At 45.5% G+C, this 17,615-nt stretch overlaps 1 protein-coding gene across 7 annotated transcripts in view; it reads right to left on the bottom strand.

Annotated features, from left to right (window-relative positions):
- Positions 1-17,615, bottom strand: part of TCF20 (transcription factor 20) — a 198,305-nt gene that overhangs the window by 96,484 nt on the left and 84,206 nt on the right. The window contains exons 1-2 of one of the 7 annotated variants that reach the window (XM_006120504.4): positions 8,068-8,470; positions 5,357-5,413 (exon numbers count right to left, since the gene is read on the bottom strand). The exons of 5 other annotated variants lie outside the window; for them this stretch is intronic. The gene's annotated coding sequence lies outside the window, so the exon portion shown is untranslated. Of the gene's footprint in view, positions 1-5,356; positions 5,414-8,067; positions 8,471-17,615 lie in introns of those variants that run through there. One more of the 7 variants, XM_025183298.2, reaches the window with a different exon arrangement.

Below are 17,615 nucleotides of genomic sequence, written 5' to 3'. Positions count from 1 at the left end.
ACGCCCACATCTTGAATACTGTGTGCAGATGCAGTCACCTCATCTCAAAAAATAACTTGGCAATGCAAAAGTTCAGAAAAGGACATCAAATATGATTAGAAGTATGGAATGACCACCATATGAGGAGAGATTAATAAGAGTAGGACTTTTCAGCTTGGAAAAGAGATGACTAAAGTGGAATATGATAGAGATCTATAAAATCATGACTGGTGAAGAAAGTGAATAAAGAAGAGTTATTTACTCCTTATAACATAAAAACTAGGGGTCACCAAATTAAATTAATAGGTAGCAGGTTTAAAATAAATAAAAGGAAGTACTTCTTCACAAAATGCACAGTCAACTTGTGAAATTCCTTGCCAGAGCATCATGTTGTGAAGACCAAGATGAGAACAGGGTACAAAAAGAGGCTATATCCACCAGTGCTATTAGTCAGGATGGACACAGAGCTGGGCTGAGTCATTTTGGCACCCTGGCCCAGGCGCACAGCACATGCGCAGGCCTGCCCCCGGGGCATACGGTGCATGCGCTGCCCGCTTCGGGCGCTGGCGCGCAGCCCAGGGCCTGCTCCCCCTAGGGAGCACGGGCCCACCTCCAGTGCGCACAGCGCATGCGCTGCCTGGCTCGGCCGCTGGCACGTAGCCCAGGGCCCGCCCCCGGGGCGCACAGCGCAAGTGCAGCCCAGCCCGGCCCCTGCTGCTGGTGCGCAGTGCCTGGCTGTGCAGGGCCCCACGGCCATGGGGGGAACGGCGCTGCTGGCCGGCACCACAGAGATGGGGGGGGGGCCGCACTGCGGGAGCCGAGCACGCAGCGCCTGATGGCAGCTATAAAGGATGCTGCATGCCCCTTACAGCTGCCATCAGGCGCCCCCCATCCTGCTTCAAAGACTTTTTAAGACTTCACTTCGAAGAGAATCCTCTGAACTGTCATTCATGCTTAAATTCGACATTTTACACTCAAATTTGAATAAAGATGCTAATTATCTTACCCATTACAAAGATAGTTTCCCCAATTATCACCTCTAATATCATTAGCTCCATCCCCCTTCTGTTCTGAAATTTGATTTGTCCTTTTCATATGTGTTCATTTTTTTTAATTGTATCCTTTGGTATATATGGATGTGACAATTTTCTTCCACTATTTGATCTGAGGAAGTGGGTCTGGCCCATGAAAGCTCATCACCTATTAAACCATCTTGTTAGTCTTTAAAGTGCTACACAGTTCTGTTTTTTGATAAGGGAAGGCATTCAGTCCCGGTTTGCACCGGATCCAGGAGATACCCTGTTGCAGCCCTGCATTTTAAATGTAGTAAGAGTCGGGCTTACTGAGTCCTGGCTCATGCCGGGTCCAGCAGCCCCTGTCTGCAAGGGGTCCCAGCTGACAGGGGGTGGTGGCAAAGCAGCCTGTGTTCGTGGCCAGCCCTGGCCGCTGCAGACAGGGGCTGATTCACGGCAGCAGTCCCTGTCCACAGCAGCCCAGGGTGGCCGCAAACACAGGCTGCTACAGCAGCAGCCCGTCTGCGGAGGCTGGGGCTGGCTGTGAACAGAGCCCACTGGACCCCCTGCAGACAGGGGCTGCTCCACAGGATGTGGAGCAGAGGCAGTTTAGTAGCAGCCTTCTCCTCCCTTCCCAACCCCTGCTGCTGCCACTGTTAGAGGCAGCAGGGTGCAGGGATGGGGGCAGACAGCACCACGGAGACAGTGTTGGGGGGAAACCGGCTCCTGCTTCCCCCCACTGTCTGATACAGAGACACCAAAGGGGGGGGGGAGGCAATACAAGTAGTCGACTACTCCAGGGGTTCCCAACCTGTGGACCGTGATGGAACTGCAGGGGATCCGTGGAAATTTTAAAGGTAAGGATCAGGACCACTGTAGTGAGCCCCATCCTTTCTTTCTTTTCTTTCTCCCCCAGGGAGGAGGGGGGGTGTCCATGACATTTTAATAGATTGAAAATGGGTCCGTATGTTCAAAAAGACTGGGAACCAATGGACTGCTCAGCTACTTATGTCCCTATCACAGACCACATTACCGTGGACTGACACTTACACTAGTTGTGAGACAGCTAATTCTTTAGGCAAGTTCAAAGCCACAGCAGTTAGTCTGCCATGAAGTGAGACAGATGTCAGTATGACGGCACTCATTAGCATCTTCTAGCACTATTCCAATTCTTTCCTTCTACTCTTTGCACAGTGATTCAGCTAAAAAGTCTTCTATCTGACCCCACTGGAGGGAAGAGCAGTGTTCAGTATCTCTCAGGACTATGTGATAAGTGCCTGAAGGTCTCATCCCTGATTAATTCACTGGCATTAGATTCCTTGTGAGATACTGGTCAAAAAAATCCCACTTCTTTGTGGAAATACTGTATGTGTTAGAGAGAGTCAAGTTGATGGTCATGACTTGGTCCATCACTTGCAAATGGTTCTCTTGAAGATACCAGAGGCTACCACCATAAGCCACAGTGCTGAGTCCTACACTCCAACTACTGCAACATCAAGTCAGCCAGAATTAAGAATACTGGAGCATACCTAAGGTGAAGCTGACACAAGTGGCTGAATGCGGTCATCATGGAAGTAAAAAACATGAGCTGGGCCACCGTTTCCTGCTGCTCCACTTGGCTGCAAAGCGCAAAACGCAGCCAATGGGAGCTGCAAGGCTCTGTGGCCGCGGCGCCAGTAAATAAACAAACCGGGGCGCGGTCAGTTAATGTGTTTCTCAAAGTGGTTTCGTGGAACACTTTGAGAAACACTGCAGTAGACAGTGCTCCTTCTAGTGCTTTATGTTTCAATACTCCTCTTACCCCATCTTTCTCTTTTTCAAGGAACCAGCATATGAAAATAAGATTTTTTTCCTTCAGATCTGTTCAGTTTCTGCCACATACTCCCTTCGCTTCTTTTCAGAAAACCCCATTTGCAATATCAGAATTTGGTTGCTGTGGAAGTGGTTTTGATGTTTCAGACAAAGGAATCTGACTCCAGCAAGAAGAGCTGAACTTTTGAGGGAAAATGATCCCATGTCCATGAAGATGTTCAAAGTATGTGAATTTAAAATAGTAAGCCATACAAAATATATGGTTCACTGACAAGACTTTCTCCAGTTAAGCAAAAGGGACCATTATATCAATACATCCTCATTATCTGAATCACTAGACATATTGAAATAGTAAAATACCAGAAGAACAGCATTACAAAAAACAACTCTGCCTTGCCAGAATATGTTTTATAGATTTTTAAATGTGTTTGCCTTTAACAGGAGTTTTCTTGGTTATTTTTTATTCTGCTCATAGGGAAGTGGGAATTTCCAGACTTTATAGGGTCTCTTCATTTTTAAATCCCTGTAACATATTATACCAAATTTTAGAGACAATTGAGATTTAGATTCCTACTTCCATTCCCCCACTGTTTTCTTCCTACATGACGCAAGAGTTATTTTGAATATCAAATTATCAAAAACTTAATTGGGGGTATTTGCTATTGGAAGGGGTAAGGTTGGGTCTCCACATCACTGATAGTATATAAGAGATGCCTCATTTCTATGTAATTACAAAAGTTTAGGTGCATTATACAAAGCATTTGAGATAGGCTTGTGGCAGAAGGTGAAGAGTAAACAAAGTGTATGTGACTGGACCAGAATTGTTGGATGCTGAAAGTATTCTTGGCTTGTCTGGTAAGTGCCCTGTACTTATGCCTGATCTGAAGGACCATTTAGATATACAATAAAACTCAGGAATCTCCAAGGACAGAAACTAATATTATGCCCCAATGAATTCCAGTTTTGTTGCAACATACAGGAGGGTTTTGTAGCTCTCACGACTCCTGAAACATCATACAAAAACAAATATATTTTGATTTTCCATTTGCCTTACCCTCCTCAACTCCCACAAGAAACCCCAAACCCAACAACTTCAAATTCAACTGATTTTAATATCTGCTACATGAAGAACTGCAAGAGCTAGAAACAATGCAATGTTGAAGCCACTAATCTCAAATTTCAAAAAGCATTCATTCCTTGTAAGGTCTTCTAAGATCACGCTGGAGCTGAAGTAGGATAGGGAGCAAAACAGTAATGACCCGATTTTAAAATATCAGTATTACCTACTATCCTAGGAGTATAGCCTACACATAGATCAGAGTCCCATATTGTTGTGAAGGCCAAGACTATAACAGGCTACAAAAAAAAGCTAGATAAATTCATGGACGATAGGTCTATTAATGACTATTAGTCGGGATGGACAGGCATGATGTCCCTAGCCTCTGTTTGTTAGAAGCTGGGAATGGGCAACAGGAGAGGGATCATCATAGGCAACTACTAGTAACAACACGGGCTGCTACTAGTTCCAGATTCAAAAGGATCTACAAACAGCCCAATTAAGTTAACTAGGCTTAATTTTTAAGATACTAAATCCTTTGCTGAAATAGGCCATTACTATTTCTCTTGAAGATCTAGGTGCATGCGTCTCCAACGATTCAGCAGTGTTTGACAGAAGAGGTAGCCACAGCTGACACACAAATACTGAACTTTTAAAGAAAAGTTTATGAAAAAAATTAGACACGGCCTTAAAAAATGTGGGCTTTTTGTTTAAAAATTACCAATGCTGCAGTATTTGCTAAGACTCTGACAGCTTAGCTGGGGTCTTTCCCTCTCATGCACCTCCACCTGTGAAAGAGGTGCTGTAGTTCAAATGAAGCCCTCAATGAGTTTGCACAGGTATTAGCCAAGTGTAAGGTCCAGAATTCCATACTCACCAGGGCAGAAAAGAACCCTGCATCTCAAATGATTTCATGGCCACAGACAGACAGATCGATCCAAACTTTGTGTATATCAGGGTGGGCAGAAAACATGTAGCATCCCTGAAAGAGTCATATTTCCCAAAGACAATGCTTGTAACACAGCACACTGGCCCATGATGCAGCCAGCCAATCCACCAATGGGGGAGTGGGAAACACAGGGTGGGGGGAATTGCTCTTTCCAGATGGTGGCTCTGCTTCACAACTTTTATGATAAAAATTCATTCATTCTGGAGATCAAGGAGCTGTCTTGCTCTGCTAACATTTCTGAAAAGAGGTAGTCACCCCCAGGAATTAGCTAGCATTGTATGTCAAGAAAAGAGTGGATTTCCTTAAGGCCTAAGTCTTTTTCTTCAGGGCTAAAGATAAGTGGGAAAATATGGGTGATGATGTTGGCAGCTAGAGGGGCTCTCATAAAAAGGAAAAAAAATCTGCTCAGTTCCCCTTTGCCATGAACTGGGGGCTCTCCAGAGAATTCAGGCATCTCCTGCCTATGGCACTCTCTTGCTCTCAGACAGCTCCTTGCATGTGCTCCCTGATTACTTGCCTTCCTCAGAGAGGGGGAAATTCCCTTACCTCAAATGCTTTTATCCTCCTGCCCAGCTGCAGCCTGCCTCCTTTCCTCACAGCAGCCTGTGAATATGAAATAAGACACCTGGCAACCTTCCTTTTCTTAGAAAGGAGTAGTCCTGTGGCACCTTAGAGACTGACTAACAAATATATTAGATCATGAGCTTTCCTGGGTAAAACCCACTTCATCAGGTGAGTTGGAGTGGAAAATACAGAATCTAAGGAATAAATATAACAGCAAGTTACCTGTCAATTGTAGGACCCGTGTTAATGAAGCTAATTAAGTAGGCTGGATGTGTGCTGCTTTTGCTGTTATACTTATACCTTGGATTCTGTATTTTCCACTCCAATTCATCTAATGAAGTGGTTTTACCCATGCAAGCTCATGATATTATATTTTTGTTAGTCTCTAAGGTGCCAAAGGGCTACTTGTTTTAAAGATAAAGACTAACACAGCTACCCCTCTGTTCCTTTTCTTAGGAAAGGGATTGGATCATTTGACTTTCCAGTATGGGACGGAGGTAACCCCTGGGTACAACATTGAGGAATATCTCTAAGCATGTTGAAGGAAATTCAGAGAAAAGCAAAAAAGTGGTGGAAGTCTCATAACTTCAGTAATTTGAAACAGGTTTGCACAATGCCCAGAGGAACATACAGGAGAGACCAATCCTGCATTACCCAGAAGCAAGGACAAGATTTAAGTATTTTCTATATAAAATCTTTGCTAATCCTCAACTATTCTCTTCCCTCAAATCACATTATGGGTCCACACACAGATTACAGCAGATGCAGTAGTCAGTCCCACCTAACTTTTGCCACACATTTGTCTTCTGTTGCTGATGAAAAATAGCAGAAATGTGGGAGCTGTGGATTTCCTAGGGGAGTGACAGGTAATTTGACTTCAATTCTCAGAGGGGTGAAGTAGGATTTCAGTCTCCACTTCTTAAGCTAATAACTGGTCATGGCTCAGAGGAACCAACACAACACTTAAATAGCAAAAGTGTTATTAAAAACCTAACAAATCTTCACAACTCCCCCTGAGGGGCCGGTAACACCATTTAAAAGCCAGGGGAATGAACAGAGATTAAAAGACATAAGGGGGGTTATATGTGCATCCCAGAGGGGGACAGCGAAGAAGAAATTTAGTTACACAGAGGGGTTAGTGCAATAGGTTTTCATCACTGAAGACCTGGATTCAAATCCCATCTCTAGCACAGAGATTCTCAAACTGTGATCTACAGAGCTCTTCCTAGATGTCTGCAGAATTAGAGATTTTCAGAACCATGCAGTGGGTGCATCTCTGCTGATAAAAGAGTTTTCTGTTTAGACGGCAAGAATGCTGCACAATTAATTAAGTGCCAGGGGGAGCTGTTCATCAAGATTGAGATGTATTGGCAGAGGTGAATGAGGGTCCTGCTCTAAAAATGTGTGGGGTGCTGTAGGTCATCAGGACTGAAATGCCCTTAGGACCAGAAAAGGGAACAGCAAGGCTGCTGCAGACTGTCAAGATGAGATGAACACAGCGCTGCCAATCATGGTCTAGGAATGGAATCGCAGAAATGCTGCTGGTCATCAGGATGAGGTACACTGGCAAAGCTGTGGTAGACAAGAGCTCGCACAGCACCTTCATGCACCTTCTGTCTTCAGCCCTTCGTTTTAAAAATAGAACAAAACCACTACATCACTGTCAATAAGAATCCACTTGAATGCGAGTCAGTGCAGGGTCATTTTTAGCAAGACACCCTTCTCTTCTGATTTTCTTAGAAGTCCCTTTTCCCTTGAGTGTGTATTTAACAAATACAAGAAACAACGCAATGTCGTACAGCTTTTCACTGTCACTCTCTCCCCATCCTTCCTCCTCCAGACACACAGACTAACACAAAATGACGGCTTCCTGAACAGACTGAATGAGCAAAGACCTCTCTCCATTTCTTAATTGTCTGCATTCTGCTCTCTCGCTCCAGTCATATTATATCACAAAACTCAAAGCAGCCCACCCACTGCCCCTTCTTTGTCCAAAATCTCAAATGAATGGCAAATTGGACACAGAAAAAAACTGCTAAAGGGAGCCGCAAGTTAACCAGCCCCCCCCCCCCCCCCCCCGCCACTGTCTTTCTGAGGCAGTTCTTTGCTGATGCACCTACGTGCTATTTTGCTGTCATCAGTTAAAAAGATGGAAATATTTAAAAGGAGAAAAAAATGTCTCGCAGCTCTTGAGAATGTGACCCTGAGGCCCTGCCCGTCTCCCTCCTTATGCATACACCCACCACAGTCAAATACCAACACCTCCCCCTTTCTTCTCCGGTACCACTCTGAACCTGCAAAGCACACGCACACAACAACCAAAAAAAAAAATCACCACCACCAGAGTCACAAACCCAATAACCCATTTATGTCGGTTTCAAAGCTGAAGACAGAATGCAGAGAACAGCCAGCAGCTGGGGCCTTTGAAATGGACAAGAAAGAGGCTCGCTGTGACCAGCCAAATAGGACTCCAGCTGCGTTCCTCTGAGAAACGGTATTAAGCGATTTCCCTGCCCCTACCCTGCATCCCTCACTGCCTCCCTCCCCACACACACCATCAGAGAATGCACCGTACAGCCAGAGCGTCACTGGGTGGCACACACACGCGTGTGGTCTGCAAGATCTGGCCTCTGCAGGGCAATTTTATACTCTAAACTTTCAAGAAGAAGAGAAATAAAGCCAATTTACTGTACCTTTCTGGCATGATTCTCGGCTTTCCCTGCTGCTTCTCCCCACCCCCTTCCGATTTATCTCAGCTACTGGTTTTATAAACCAAGAGGGTGGGAGTAAAGGGGGGGGAGGCTTTTTTCTCTTCTCTCAGCCCCGTCCGCACCTTCTGCCTGAGCCTGCAAGTGAAGTCACAAGGCTGATTCTGTGACATCACATGGAGTCTACAAACACTGGATTGTGACTTCACTGCAGGCTAAAACAGGGAGGAATATGAGAGGGGAGGAGAAAAGGCTGTTATTCATTACACATATCTGCTATAGTAACAATGGGAACAAATGAAATGGCTGGCCATGGAAATCACTTGTATCAAATGAGCTCTCTTCTTCTTTGTAAAATAAAATTTGCTCCACAATGAAAATATCTTTTTAAAGTGGTCTGAGTAGGGAGAGAGAAACTGGGTATAGTAAGTGCTTGAACAAAACATGATCTTTCTGTGCCCTGTACCCATCCTGGAAACCCTTTTAGGACTGAGCTGGATTGACAGAACTGCTTGTGGGGTACCAAGTCTGGATTAGGATGAAGTACTACTGCTCAAAATCAAGGTGCAACAGGGGTAATGAAAGCTCAGGGCGGAATTAGGAGGGAGGAATTCTGGGGAAAAACATAACCTTGTAAGAGCAGGGGACTGAGGTGTAATGGAAGAGCAGGAAGATTTCTAGGAATAGTCTAACAGAGGCTCTGATAGTTTAGGATTGAAAATATAATGGCAAAGATGAAGGATTGGGCTAAAGCTCCAGGCTGGGATAATATTAATTACCATGTTTGCTTCTTCCAACTGAGGAATTTACTCACTTTATTCTTTTTAAGTATAATACAAAGGGTGCTGCAGATTAGGACTGTGATGCATCCATGCAGTCTGTGGGTTAGGCCTAGGAGAAGTCATTAGGAGGGCTAGAAGAGGCTCTTTCTTATTCCCTGCTTAAAGGGTATATGGAAGGGGTGTGCAACAAGGATGAAAAAGGGCAAGCAGCTTTAGCATATCCTCTTTTATAAAAATCATATTCATGAGCTACCCAAGCACCACCAAAACTAACTGGGAAATGGAAGCAGGAGCATGGAAATGTTCAAGAGTTGATTGCCAATTGACGGGGGGGAGGGGGGATGGACACGACTCCAAGATTTCGGAGTTTATGAATGGGATTGCCATTCCACAATATAAAAAGTCCCAGCCCCCAGTCTCTCCCAGTGCCAGCCCTAACCCTTAGAGCCCCCCACCCCTCCATTACCCCCCAGTGCCAGCCACTGACCTCAGACTCCCCTGCACCCAATCCCCAAGCACCAGCCTCGCTCCCTCAGAGCCCCCCAGTGCCAGTCCCCTATCCCAAATGCCTCAGTGCCAGTCCCCCACCCTTAGAGCCCCCCACCACCAGACCCTCAATGTCAGTCTCTTGTTTCCAGAGCCTCACTGCACCCAATTCCCCCCAGAGGCCCTCCCAAGTACCAGCACCCAGTCCCCAATATTAGCCCCATCCCCAATGTCCTGCCACTGCCAGCCCTGCTCCCCAGCCTCATCCCTAGAGCCCTCCACCTCTTAGAACTCCCCAGCACTAGTCCCGCCCCAAGCCCCCCGTATTAGTTTTTGCTCCCAAAGCCCCCAGTGCCAGACCCCCACCTCTTAGAGCCTCCCATCTCCAGAGTCCCCCAGCACTAGCCTCGCCCCCGGAGCCCACAGTGCCTGCCCGACCCCACTCACCTAGCCCTATGCTGCCTCCCAGCCACCAGATGAGCGCTGCTGCCCAGGTGCACCTGCTCTAATGTTGCTGGGCTGGGCTCCGTGCTGCCCTCCCACAGCACAGCGAGCTGCTCTTCCATGGCTAGGAGGAGACCCCACCCCTGCCCGGTGCTGACTGACTGAGAGGCAGGGCAGAACATGCCTCTCCCAACAGCCGCTTTGGGAGAGGAGGCGCTGGGCAGTGTATCCCAGCTCCAGCGTCCAGAGCTACCACAGTCCATCAGCCAGTGGTTCACAGACCAGTGGTTGGAAACCACTGCCATAGAACATCCATGGATAGAAATTCCATGCTTGAACAATAAAAGAATAGCAGCTGGAATATTCAATTGACTTGATGGTGACAATGAACATGTTTTTACTACAAAAGGCGGAAAACACAATAATGAAGGGGAATTTCAACTATCCTCATATTGACTAGATACAAATAACCTAAGGAAAGGATGCAGTGACAGCATTTCTAGACTGCTTCTTGTAAGGAGAAAGGCAATTCTGGATTTCGTCCTAAATGGAATGAAGGTGCTGGTCCATGAGGAGCCACTTGGTGACAGTGACTATAAAGTAATTAGATTTAACATCCATGCCAAGGGGAACATATCAAAGAAAACCCACCAGAGCAGCATTTAACTTCAAGAAGGGGGAACTACAAAAAATTCAGAAGCTAGTTAAACAGAAATTAATAGGAACAGACAAAAGAGCGAAATGCATGCAAACTGCAGGGAGAGTATTTAAAAACAGATAATACAGACTCAAACTAAATGTATACCTATAAAAACAGCATGAAAACAAAATAAATGCCACGATGGCTCAACAGCAGAGGAAAAGGAGATGGTCAAAGGCAAAAAGACATTCTTTTAAAATTGCATGTAAAATCCTAGTGAGGAAAATAGAAAAAAGCATAAATTTTAGCATGTCAAGTGTAAAGGGGTAAAAGTAAAATAAGGCAAGCCAAAATAAGAATCTGAAGAGCAACAAGCTTAGGATACAAAAACTAAAAGCAAAAAAACCTCAACAAAAAACCCCACCAAAGTTAAGTAAAATAGAAGCCCCAGTCAGTAGTAAAAACCCCACCAAAGTTAAGTAAAATAGAAGCCCCAGTCAGCCCCACTGACAATCAAGATACTAAAGGAGAGGCTAAACAAGGCCAATATCAAGAGAGCCCTGCATAGATACAATTTTTTTAATCCACATCTGATCCACAATCCGCAGACCTGATCCACCAATATAAAGAAGATAGCCAATATGAAGCAGATAGCTGCGGATTTGCAGATTTCTATAAACGAATGATTTGCATGGACAAAGGGGAGATCACCACTCATTCTTTTTAGGTGACAAAACTGAGGAACTGTCCCACATTGAGCTGTCAGTAGAGAAAGTTCTGGAACAAATTCATAAATTAAACAGTAATGAGTTACCAGGAGCGCATGGTATTCACCCGTGTTCCTTCAGAATTCAAATATGTAATTCTAAAACTACTAACTGTAGTACGTATCCTAACACTTAAAACAGTCTCTGTATCAGATGACTGTCGGCTAGCTAATGTGATGCTGATTTTTTTTTAAAGCTGCAGAGGCAATCATGGTAATTATATGTGAATAAGGCTAACTTCAATACCAAGAAAACTGTTGAAACTACAGTAAAGAATAGCATAATCAGACACATAGATAAACACAATATATTGGGGAAGAATCAACATGTTTTTTTAAAAAGGGAAATCATACCTCACCTATCTATTAGAATTCTCTAAAGGTGTCAATAAGCACGTGGACAAGAGTGAGCCGGCTGATACAGTACACTTCAATTCTCAGAAAGCATTTGAAAAGGTCCCTTAGTAAAAGCTCTTAAGCAAAGTTAGCAGTCAAGGTATAAAAGGAAGGTCCTGTCATGGATCAGTAACTGGTTAAAGATGGGGGGAGTGGAAAGAGTAGGAATAAAAGATAATTTTTCAAATCTGAGGAAGGTAGATACAGAGAGGGGTCCCCAAGGATCTGTACTGATACCTGTGCTACACAGCATATTCAAAAGTGATCTGGAAAAATGGAGAAACAGTGGGGTGGCAAAATTTGCTAATAATAGAAAATTACTCAAAATAGTTAAGTCCAAAGCAGTTACAAAGGCAGCAAAGTGGCACATGAAATTCAGTGTTGATAAGTGAAATGTAATGTATATTGGAAATACATAATCCAAACTGTATATACAAAATTATGAAGTCTAATTAGCTGTTACCACTTTAAAAAGAGATCGTAGAGTTATTGGGGATAGTTCTCTGAAAACATCAGCACAAATGTGCAGTGGCAGTCAAAAAGCAAACAGAATGTTAGGAATCATTAGGAAAGAGATAGATAACACAGAAAATATAATGTAATATAATATAAGTCCATGGTACACCCACAACTGCAAAGATTGTAATTCTGGTCATCCCATCTCAAAAAAGATATATTGGAAAAGGTACAGATAAGGGCAACAGAAATTATACAGGAATATAGGTTACTTTCCTTATGAGAAGAGATTAAAAAGACTGAGATTTTTCAGATTGGAAAAGAGATGATAGAGATCTATAAAATCTTTAATAGTGTAGAGAAAATGAAAGAGGAAGTGTTATTTACCTTCTTCATATAACACGAGAACCAGGAATCATCTAATGAAATTAATAATCCGCAGGTTTAAAACAAACAAAAGGAAGTCTAGTTCACATAATGCACAGCCAGCCTGTGGAACTCATTGCCAGGGGATGTTGTAAAGGCCAAAAGCATAACTGGGTTCAAAACAGAATTAGCTATCTTCATAGAGGATATTGATAGATGATAGAGCCATCAATGGTTATTAGCTATGATGATCAGGTATGCAACCCCATTTTCTGGGTGACCCACTCCTTTAATCGATGAAAGCTGGAAGTGAATAACAGGGGCTGGATCACTCAATAACTGTCCCGTTCTTTAATTCCTTCTGCCGCATCCAGCATTGGCCACTGTCATAATACAGGATACTGGGCCAGAAGGACTATTGATCTGACCTAGTATGACCTTATGTTCTTATACAGACAACTGTGCACTCCCACAGATATGCTATACTTTTTATGTGGTCTGCATTCCCCTTGTAAACATGATCACATTTCTTCTAACAGGATAGGAGAAGCCTTAACGTTGTCCCGATGGTTCACTGTCAGTCCATCCTCCACAGATATGCAGCCAATGTTAGGATGGCAACATGGCAGCTATTCTGTGACAATGATGCTACCCAACAGTATTAAGTGGAGAAGCAAGGAGGGAAACAACAAAACAAAAACTCAAACAGAAATGAGAACAGAGGAGCTTTAGTTTGGCCCAAAACATAATGAGCGGATTTGGAATTTGACCAGGATACAGGGGCTAAAGCTCCTCTACCCTTATGCAAAGTGCAATGGAGCTAGTAGGATTCTGAGTAGTCCGGGTACATCTCATCCAAAAGAGAGAGAGCAAGGAATCAATGGGCTTCTTTTCTCACACTGTGATTGTTTTGTTGATGTGGAAAGGTAATTAAAAAAAAGGTCCAATTCTGAATGAGACCCAGAATTCCCAGAGCCCGAAGGCTGCTGCTTAGAGGCAGATTAATCACACTGAATTCTCCATCTAGATGTTGCACGCACTCCAAACTCCCACCGCTAATAGCTCTAATATTCTCCTCAGCATGTGCATGCTGCTGGTGTTATGTTCCAGGAATATTAATTCCACAGTTCTCTCACTAGCGCATGTTCCCTGAAGGCTTATTGTTGGGCATTGGGAGATTATGAATACGATGAAAAGAGGGAAAGAGAAAATATAGCTGGGGGCATGAGTGCAAAGGAACTTGCTGAAAGTCTTCCTAGACAACCAATGAACATTTCCCAGTAATGCCAGCAGCAAAAGCAATCAAATAAAGCCACCTGGACACCCAATCATTTAAACAAAAAGTAGCCAACTGCAGAGGAAGACTTCCTATTCCTAGTTTTAGTATCACTGTATGGTAAGGGACATCATCATCATGTCCAGTCTACTGCTACTGGAGGCAACCCTATAGTTCTCTCATTCATAAATTTATCAAACTCCACCTTAAAACCTGTTAGATTTGTTGCCTCATTACTCCCATTGGAAGGCTGTTCCAGAACTTCACTCCTCTTCTGGTTGGAAATCAACTTCTAATTTCCAGCCTAAATTTCCTCATCTCCAGTTTACATCGATCTGTTCTTGTGCCCAACATTGTCCTTTCGCTTTGATAGCTCTTCACCCATCCTAGTGTTTATCTTCCCTATTTATTTAGAGAGAGCAACAATGTTCCCTCTGTTTTCTTTCCATCCGTGTCCATAATAAATGTTATGTGCACCGAGGCATGTGGTGATGTGCAGCACCAGTAGAAACACATGCTGCCAGCTGGGGAAGGATGTGGGCGCTCTGCTAATCAGCTGGGCAGCATTTGAATCTCTCCTGGGTGGTCACCCAAGCACTCAGATTACAGGGAACACTAGAGAATGATCATATCCCCTCTTGCTGTGGGCAGCGCGTTATATGAACCCATTGTGCCCAGGAACCAGGAATACTTCTGACCCAGGGGCCCTACTCTGCCAAAGTTCAGGGCCTCGTCTCTCATCCAGCTCCACCTGCAGGAGAGAGTGCACATCCTCCACGTGCAGGAGAGTGCACATCCCCCAACCCATGCGCTCTCTTCCATGTGTACCCCAGCCCCACATAGTCCCCTGCACGCTCTCCCCTATGCATCCCTCACTTCCACCAGCCTCCCCGCAGTAATTTAAAACAGCCCAGGAGGACCAACAGCAGCACAGTGGGGCTACAGAAACTTCTGGCAGCTCACTCCACACCACTGTGGGCACGTATCCCTCTGGCTGTGAGGAGAGGGGGGGTCCTCCATGCACTGCTCCTAGGACTCGGGAACAGCACATGACGACCTCTGCCCTGGGCCACAAGGACACAAGTGCTGGCAGTCACACCCTAAAAGCCTCTCTAACCCCACTGTGCTGCTGATAGTGGCAGTGAGGGTCAGAGGATCATTTTAAATTGACTGGGGCAGCTGGCAGGAATGAGGGACACACATGGGGGGTAGGGTTGCCAGGTGATTTAAAAAAAATACCGGACATACTTAATCTCAGATTGGGGGGGAGGGGAGAGGGAACCAGCCGGGAGAGGGTTGGGGGGAGCGGGGCTGGCTGGAGGAGATGTGGGGGGAACCAGCCGGCAGGAAGCAGGGGCTAGCCTGGAGGGCACTGGGGGGAGCGGGGCTGGCTGGGGGGCAACTGGCTGCCGGGAAGCAGGGTTGGCTGGGAAGGGGTTGGGGGGAGTGGGGCTGGCTAGGGGGCAACAGGCTGGCAGGGAGCAGGGCTGGCTTGGGCGCATGCAGATGCCGGGGTGCTGCCCGTCCCGCGCACAGTCCCGGCGGGGTACATTGGTGAGTCTGGCCCCGATGATTCAATCCCACCCTGGCCCCGCCCCCCTCCTCTCTACTGTGTACAGTGAACCCTCGTTTATCGCGGTAGATAGGTTCCAAACCCGACCGCGATAGTTGAAAATCCGCGAAGTAGGGACATGTATATTTAACATGTATACAGCGAGCCCTCGCTACTTCGCGGTTCGACCATCGCGGATTCACGTATATACATAATGTAATGAAAAAAGTCCGCGAAGTCGTGAATCCGCGATGGTCGAACCGCGAAGTAGCGAGGGCTCACTGTAGTTGCGTACTGCCTGGTTGGTAGACAAGGTGATGCAGTGTGAGTGTGTCTACCAGCCAGACAGTAAGCAACTACGTACTGATACTCATAATAATAATACAAAAAAACGTAATTAGAAGATACCGGACATATAAATGTCATATGTCATTTATATGTCCAGTATTTTCTCAATTTGTTTCCCAGACAGAAGGCTCCAATACTGGATTGTCCGGTTCAAAACTGGACACCTGGCAATCCTAATGAGGGGAGAAGGGGGGAGTGCACAGGGTGACAGGAGGGCAGCAGCCCATAGAGATTCCCCCACAGAGGGGGATACCCTAGGTAAGTGCAGCACCCCTACCCCTCAATACCCCACTCTGTCCCAAAGCCTACACCCTCTATCCCCACTCCTTTCTACCCTCGATTCTCACACCCCCTCCTACACCCAAATTCCCTTCTAGAGCACTTCCTCCAGCACCCCAATCTGCTGCCCTAGCCCAGAACCTGCACCCAGCACCCAAACTCCCAGGGTATGTCTAGAATACATGTCTCTGTCACCAGAGGCATGTAAATTAGACTATCCGACATAGTCAGTGAAGCCGGGATTTAAATATCCCCCACTTCATTAAAATAAAAATGGCCACCGCGCTGGCTCAGCTGATCATCGGCACAGCGTGGCAGTCAAGACACGGATCAGTCAACAGGGAATGCCTGTCAACCGCTCCCTTATGCCTCGTGAAACAAGGTTTACAGGAGCAGTCGACAAAGGCTTCCCCTGTCAACTGATCCACGTCTTGACTGCCGCGCTGTGCCGACGATCAGCTGAGCCGGCACGGTGCAGCTGCCATTTTTATTTTAATGAAGCTGGGGATATTTAAATCCCAACTTCAATGACTATGTCGGGTAGTCTAATTTACATGGCAACAGAGGCAGGTAATCTAGACATACTCCCAGAGCCCAACTCCTCACCCCTCCTGCACCCAAACTCCCTTCCAGAGCCTGCCCTGCACCCCAATTTCCCACTGCAGCCCAAAACCTGCACCCCAGACTCTCTCCTGCACCCAAACTCCTTCCTAAAGCCTGCACCCCCAATCTGCTGCCCCAACCCAGAGCCTGCACCCAGCACCGGACTCCCTCTCAGAGCCCACATCCCTCATCCACCCAAACTCTCCTAGACCCTTAGGAGCTGGGGGAGGGGGAGCTTGAGTGGGAGAGGAGTGTGGGCTCTGGGCATCCTGGCCACTACTGACATTTCTGCCACCTGCTCTCTGCCTTCATTCAGTTAGCTAAAAGTGCCAACTCTTTTAGTCTCCTCATTAGATGGGCTTGCTAGTTCCCCTGATCAGCCTAGTAGCTCTTCTCAGCATCGATTCCAGTTTGAATTAATCTTTCTTGAACATGGGTGACAAAAACTGAACAGGGTATTCCAGACAAGGTTTTATAAGTGCTTTGTACAGTGGCATTCATACAGGAAATACATCCTAGGATTCATGCCAATATCACATTGGCGAGTGACAAACTGTCATCCTACTGTTGGCTAAAAATATCCCACCGGGTCTTTGCTTTCCTCTGTCATTTTCAACTGATGAGCCCCCACTTTATAGATGAAATTCATGTTTTTAGTCCATAAATAAATGACCTTGTACTATTAAATTTCATCCTATTTCTAGTATCTTGGTCTCATAGAGGCACAGACAGGTGAAGAAACTTATCCAAGGACAAACAACACGTTAGTGGCAGACCCTGGAATAGAACCTATATCACTTGATTCACAACCCAATGTCCTACCCCTTAGACAACATTGCTTTTTGCTACCCTCTGCCCTCAAGTCTGCCAATATTTCTAATATAAGTTGTGAGATTTGTCAGGGACACATCTTTTAAGTCAACTGATATGCATTAATCATACTGATACTAAGTATTTACACTGCACTTCATCCATAGATCTCAAAGCACTTTAAAAGGGTGAGTAAGGATCCTTATCCTCATTCTACAGCTAGGAAGATGGAGCTCTGGATGGGTTCAGTGAGTCATCTTGTCCTTGACTTTGTCACAAAGATGATCACAAGCACATTTAGGAACAGAACCCAAATCTGGCTCTTATCT

This window comes from Pelodiscus sinensis, chromosome 1 (assembly GCF_049634645.1).
Source record: "Pelodiscus sinensis isolate JC-2024 chromosome 1, ASM4963464v1, whole genome shotgun sequence".
NCBI lineage: Eukaryota > Metazoa > Chordata > Testudines > Trionychidae > Pelodiscus > Pelodiscus sinensis.
This window is presented reverse-complemented; position numbering and strand designations above follow the sequence as displayed.